Below are 7,197 nucleotides of genomic sequence, written 5' to 3'. Positions count from 1 at the left end.
TGCTGCTGCTCCCCCCCTCCGCTTCCTCCTCCTCCTCCTCCTCCTCCTCCGGTCCCACCGGCGGCGGCGAGGCGGCCCCGGCACAACGGGCAGCGGTGGCCGGGGCCCTGCAGGCAGCGCTGGAAGCAGGCGAGGCACAGCGAGTGGCGGCAGGGCGGCGTCACCGCCTCCGCCAGCGCCTGGCGGCACGCCGGGCACTCCGCCACCGCCTCCTCCGCCGCCATCGCCTCATCCTCGGGCTTCTCCGCCGGCCCCGGTCGCCCTCCCGGTCGCCGCCGCCCTCGTCCCAACGCGGCCCGGCCGCCCGGGCCCGCCGCCGCCGCCGCCATCTTCTCACGCTTGGAGGGGACGCGGCCCCGCCCGCCCGGGGCTCATCTCCATATTCATGAGGCGGCGGCCACGCCCCCTCGTGAATATTAATGAGGGGAGGGGATATAAGGAAGAGGGGGGCGGCCCCCGAGTTCTGTCAGCGGCCGCGGGGCCGCGGTGGGAGGTTGGGGTTCGTGGCCCGCGGCTCGCCTCAGGGCGCTCCCTTCACGCTGCCCCAGTGATGAAAGCACCGCACACAGTCCCTCTTTATTAAAAGCCTTTTTCTGTCCCTTTTTCTGTTTGCATCCACCGGTTGCGTTCCCTTTTGGACTCCCCTTCGCCCACAGGCACCCAGGGACTCCCCAGAGACCAGGTTATAAGCTCTGCGCTGCGGAGCACAGAGCCTTTTTCCACACAAACCATGCAGTTTAACATTTCCTGGGTCATATTCACTCATATTTTACCATTTTATACATTAGCGTTACGCTCGGTGCACATGCAAACCTAAAAAACCCCGTTTACAAACCCAAATCCCAGCCTGAGGTGGCCTGGCTGAGGATCGAGGGGACCTGCACCCAAACTGCTGGGCTCCCTCAGCCCAGGAGAAGAAATGGGGTGAAGAAATTGGGCTAAAAACCCCAGAAAGCAGCCCCATGGCACTGAGCAGAGCCCAGCTCCTTCAGGAGGAGGCTGCCGGGACCGCGCTGCCACTGTCAGGGTTTGAAGGCTCAGTGGCTCAGGGTCGATTATTTCCATTAATAACCCAAGAGATGTGGCAGGACTCATGGAAAATGGGGCTGGCCAGGTCCCCAAGGGGTTGTTCCCTCATCCCCTTTCCCTGCAGCGGGATCAGCTCAGCCTGAGTCAGTCCCGAGCAATGCTTGTTCATCCTGTTCTTAAAAACCTCCCGTGCTGGCAACCCACCTCCCCCCGGGGCGGCTGCCGGAGCCTATCCCCATCACCAGAAAGTTGTTTTTTTTCCCCATTGTTAGGCATAAATCTCCTGTAATTCAATTTTCCTGCTGGCCATATTAACCCACACCCCTCCCTGCTGCCTCGGGCGAGTAACGGAGGAGTCCGGGCTGGCAGCTCCCCTGAATTAGCTGCTCTCCAAATTGTGCCCTGCTTTGGGGATCAGGTCCCAGGGCAGGGGGATGTGTTGCACCCCAGCTTTCCCTCCCCTCCCTCTTCTTCTTCATGCCAGGAACCTGAGGGGGAAACGGGATCTGTCCCAAGGGGATTGTTAGAAAGGTCCTGGGCACAGTTCTGGCCTCGAACAACTGGCTCCATCCCGTCCCCGGGCATGGTTTTGGGGTTACTGAGGCCACAGATTATTTCCCCTAAAATAGTTTGTATATGGCCACGAGCAAGGCTACATGCAGGCTTTTGAGGTCAGACCCTGGCTTGTCTGGATGTGCAATATCGGGTGCACTGCTCTGTCCTCTCCATAAATCGCGGGGGCAAGGAGGTTTGGGCAAGTCACTGCTCTGCTGCTTGGGTTATTCACCTAACAGAGGGCCCGTCCAGCAATTACATCCCAAGGTTTTTAAAGGAAGATTCATCAGTTTTAAGATCCTGGGAGATGAGTTAGCAGGGAAGGAAGAGGGGATAAACCATCCCTGAACTCTCCGCGTCCCTGAAACTTCCCCTGCTGTGAGCTGGCCCTTTCCCACCCTGGCTGTGGGGGCTGAGGATGGGGGTGTCACTCCATCACAGAAGGCCACCAGATCAGTCAGGCACGATTTACCCTTGGCGAAGCCCTGCTGGCTGTCTCACATCACCTCTTTGTCTTGCTTTTGCCTCAACACTGCTTCCAGGAGGTTTTTTTTTTTCCATAATCTTGCCAGGCACAGAGCTGAGGCCCACCGGTCTGTAATTCCCCGGCTCCTCCTTTCTACCCTTTTTCAAAGATGGGAGTGATGTTTCCCTTCTTCCAGTCACCCAGGACTTTGCCTGACTTCCAGGACTTTTCAAATACGATGGAGAGAGGCTTGGTGACTCCATCAGCCAGTTCCCTCAGGACCCTGGGTCAATGGCATCACCCCCAAAGACTTGTACCTGTGGAGATTTGTTCTCTCTTGGCTCCAGGTCACCGTGTCCACCATCTCTGGTCCTCTCCATCCTCCAGCAGCTCCTCATCAACTCCAACTGCAGTTGGAGCTCGTTTACCTGCAGCTTTATAATTGTCCTAAAATCCTGGTGCCAATACATCCCCGACCCCGTTTCCTACCATGTCCATCTTCAGAACTTCTTCCTCAGCCTTCAGCTTGGCCAGGGTGACATTTATTTATTTTATTAAGCCTGTGTGAGGCTTAATTCCCTCAAACAGAGCTCTTCCCTCTTTGGGTATTGCCTGCAGCAGAGATTTTAGGGGTGCTAGGGCTGGGTGCCACCCTGATGGCGATTGCGCTCAGCGCCCTGGGCACGTGCATCTGCTTTTAGGGGCTTGAATCGGCTAGAAGAAAAAAAAAAAGCCTGTTTTTTTTTTTTTTTTGGTTGTTTTTTGGATTTTTAAGCAAGTCTTGGTTTCAGCATCCCCCTCCAAAGCAACTCGGTGCTGCTGCTGGTGAAGGAGCAGAGGATTTCCGTGAGCCCATGCGAAAATCAGAGCCCTGGTGCTGGTTGCTATGGAAATCTCTTGCGTTTTCTCTCCTGCTTCTTTTCATCTATTTACTGTGGCACTAAAACTATTTGTCTTTTTAGCCTTAATTCAAGCCCCTGGTGAAGGCCCTCTGCTCACCTGAGCGCTGGGCAGGCAGCCGAGAACGTGTGGAAGAGCGGAGAGGAGGAGGTGAAGCCTTGAAACGCTTGAAAAACCCAAAAGAGGATCCACACCACGGAGGAGCTCATTGACGGGGTACGACAGAGCCTTCGTGGCCTTGTAAAGCCAAAAGACAACCTGAAAAGCCAAAAGACGACCTGAAAAGCCAAAAGACAACCTGAAGGAGGCGGTGGGTTGGTGCTGGGAGTAACTCCTCGTGGAGCACTGAGCCACCCCGCAGAGCTCCCGAGGGCAGCAGTGGGGTTTGGAAAGGGCGTGATTCCCAGATTTTCTCCCAGATTTTCTCCTCCACATCCAACCCGACCTCGACGGGGCTTGGTTTCTGAGTTTCCTGCTCGTCTTCCGACCGCAACGCTGTGGCTGGGATGTGTGGAGCTCAGGGCTGGCCTGCAGAGGGTATCCTAAGCCTGTGCAAGGCTCCAGCCGCGCGTCCCGCCACCCCAAGCCAAAATTTCTGCCTTGCCCAGCCTGCCGAGGACCAGTTCTTTGCTCCTCACCCCTCCTGGGGCTCCTCTTCCCCCCTTCACACCTCTTTCCCCTTCCCCACCTTCTCTGGGACTCTCCAGGTGTGGGTTTTGTGCCTGCCAGCACACCCCGAAGCCCCCAAATCACCAGATTCCCCATTCCAGGTCACGCAGCACCGCGGGCAAATTCTCTTTCCGAGTCTCAACAGACCGAGGCTGCCCCAAACCCTCAGAGGTGCTTTTTGGGGGACCAGGGACACCCCAGCGCCTTCCCAGCATTGTGCTGAGGTCTGGCCTTTCCCTCTCTTGCTTTCTTAATTTTTTTTGGGGACCCTCGTGGTGCTCCTGGCCTCCTGCTGCTGTTCTGGGGATGTGCTGAATGGTGTTTTCCCTGCAAGCCAGCTCTCTGGGGGACACGGATGGAGAGCAGGTGTTGTAGGATCGCCTTCTTCCCCCCTTTCAGATACCCCATGGCACTCCGTGGCACCAAGGGGGGCGTTTTACCAAGGGGGATTTTGCTCTATTTATCCCTACCCTGCCCTCAGCGGGCAGAATTTCTCCCCAATCCCTCCCCTAACCCTACCCCCTTTTTGGTTTAAAACCCTTTATCCTACCACAATATTTTTTCAGGCGATTCTGGCATGGTTTTACTCAGGGTCTCGTGCAACACCCCATATAAAAACCCATCCGAATCCACTCGGGGGGGGTGATTTTTGCTGCTGGAGCCACCTTCCAGGGAAAAGCCCGGCCAGCTCACGATCCTGCCACGAGGTGGGGGATGTTGTTGGAGCCCCCGCTGTTTGCTCAGGAGTTCGCCGGAGGAGCTCGGTTTTCATCTGGGGAGAAGGAAAAAAAAAATAATAAAAAATATAAAAAAAAAAATAAAAAAATTACAAAATCCTCTCGTCTGCCTGCTCGCCCAGAAAACACGAAGCGAATCTGACCGAAAGGCTCGGGAAAACCAGAAGGCAAATAATAATAATAATAATAAAAAAAAAAGGACCCAGGTTTTATTCTTTGCAAAATAATAATTATATTATTATTTTTTTTGGAGCCTGCCTCCCGATCGCAGGCGGGTTGGTGTTGGCAGCACCGAGCTGTCAGCCGGATCCCGTTGCAGATGAAGATAAAGAGCCCGGGTTTGGCCCAGGGGTGAATGTATTTATTCTTTATGAGATGCAACGGAGACGTCCCACGGCACCTTGGTGCTGACAAGACCGCCCTTTATTTCCTGGGTCTGCATTCGGGACGGGGTTGAACCCTCCCGAAAATTTCGGCCAGGATCAGCAGCCGTCCTGGCAGCGGAGACACAAAATAGCTTCGTGGATTCGGGCTTCGTGTCCCCGTTTCTCTCAGGGCTTTCAGGTCCCAAATCCTTTTTAGTCTCGTTAGTGAGGCCGGGGAAGAAAATAGGGTGATAGGGAAATTTGTTGGGAGCTGGAAATGAGAGGAGGGGTGGAATGAGGAGGTGCTGAGGTGGGAGAATGGGTAAATCTGGATGGTCAGGGAAAAGTTGCACCACCCCGAGGCATGGATGGGGGAAAATAGGGTGCCCCGAGCACCGTGTGGGACAGCCCCGTCCCAGAGGGGGACGTCCTCATCCCAAATGGGGAAATTCTCATCCAAAATGGGGGCAACCTTGTCCCAAATGGGGATATCGGTGTCCTAGGTGGGGAAATCCTCATCCCAAATCAGGATATCATTGTCCCAAATGGGGACATCCTCATCCCAAATGGGGATATTGCTGTCCTAGATGGGGAAATCCTCATCCCAAATGGGGAAATTCTCATCCCAAATGGGGATATCGCTGTCCTAGATGGGGAAATCCTCATCCCAAATGGGGACATCCTCATCCCAGATGGGAGCATCCTCGTCCCAAATGGGGAAATCCTCATCCCAAATAGGGATATCCTTGTCCCAAAGAGGGAGATCCATGTCCCAAATGGGGGCATCCCTTTCCCAGATGGGGATGTCCCCATTCCAGATGGGAAATTCTCATCCCAAATGGGCAAATGGGGACATCCCTGTCCCAAATGGAGGCATTCCTGTCCCAAACATGGACATCCATGTCCCAGATGGGGACGTCCCCATTCCAGATAGGGAAATCCTCATCCCAAATGGGGATGTCCCCATTCCGGATGGGAAAATTCTCATTTCCCGAAATTCTCCTGCAGGGAACGGGGTGGCAAACTTATTTTTAGGGCTTGTAAGCAAGTGGAGCTGTGCACGATGCCGTGCTCTTCGAGGATCACAAATATTCCTAAACCAAGGTGGGGCCAAGAACCTGTCCTACAGGGGGTGCTTGGCTTGGGACAGGGATAGAGACAGTCAGAAATAAAAGAGAGGTGGGGAGAAGAGATTTTGTTGCCGAATTTCCCCTTGACTGTTTCTTCTCCATGGCTGGGGTGATCAGGATTTAGGGATTTGGGGTCACTCTGGAGCTGCTGGCACCGGGTGCTGGTCTCGGGTGGGTTGGTGCTGGGCACCTCCTGGAAAACCTGAACCTGAGCTTGAATTAATGAAGGAAAATAAATAAGAACGAATAAATAATAATAGATCTGCCCAGAACAGTGGCACGAGGAAGAGGAGGGAGACCCCATGGGGGAAAAAAAAAGCTGTATTTGGAGAAATTGGGTAAAAACAGAGGCAAAATCCAACCTTGGGGTGTAAGGAGGATGTGGGAACACCTCCCTGTGATGGACTGGTGGTCCTGAGCTCTTTGGGGTATCTCAGCAGGGTGGTGGGACAAAGGAGAGGACCAGCATCACTGGGGAGGGAACTGGGCTTTACTGGGAAGGGAACTGGGCTCTACTGGGAAGGGAACTGGGCTTTACTGGGAGGGGAGGTGCCGTGGGTGTTGAGCCCAGCTCCTGGAGCACCCCAGGGCAGGATCCGACCCTCGGCCCGGGCAGTGGGGGCAGGAGTTAAAGCGTGTGGGTCTGCGCCCCCCACCCCCCAAAAAAAAAAAATTAAAAAAAAAAATAAAAATAAAGGAAAATTGCAATAATAAAAATGAAAAAAATCCCCAAAAGCCACCCTGCGGGTCTCCCCCCCTCCTCCTACTCTTCCTTCCCCCCCCCCCCCATCCTCCCCAAACCTCCGCCTTTAATACCAACAAACAAACTCCCGGCTCTCCAAAAGGAGGCGCCTTTGATCGGAGCGAGGCGAACCCCGCCGGGCACCGGCACCGGCACCGCCGCACCCCCGGGCACCGGCTCCGGGACCCCCCCACACCCCCTCCAGAGCATCGGGACACCGGTACCGGGACATCATCGGCACCGGGACACTTCGGGACATCGATCCCGGGACGCCCCCGGGCATCGGGACGCTTTGGGACATCGGCACCGGGACACCCCGGGACACCGGCTCCGGGACACCCCCGAGCACCGGGACGCCCCCGAGCACCGGGACAGCAGCAGCAGCCCCGAGAAGCAGCCCCGGGACCCCGTTCCCCACCCTTTTTCCTCCTCTTCTCCCCCCCCAACCCCGAGCCACCGCCGCGCAGCGCCCCGGGAGCGGCACCGGGACATCGCGCACCGGCACCGGAGCGACCCCGGGCACCGGCACCGAAAAAAAAAACCCGGTATCGCCACCGAGACACCCCTGAGAACCGGGATCGGAGTTTCCCCGAGCCCAGGGACC

This window comes from Netta rufina (assembly GCF_964035555.1).
Source record: "Netta rufina genome assembly, chromosome: 1".
NCBI lineage: Eukaryota > Metazoa > Chordata > Aves > Anseriformes > Anatidae > Netta > Netta rufina.
Note: the sequence above shows the minus strand (reverse complement) of the source record.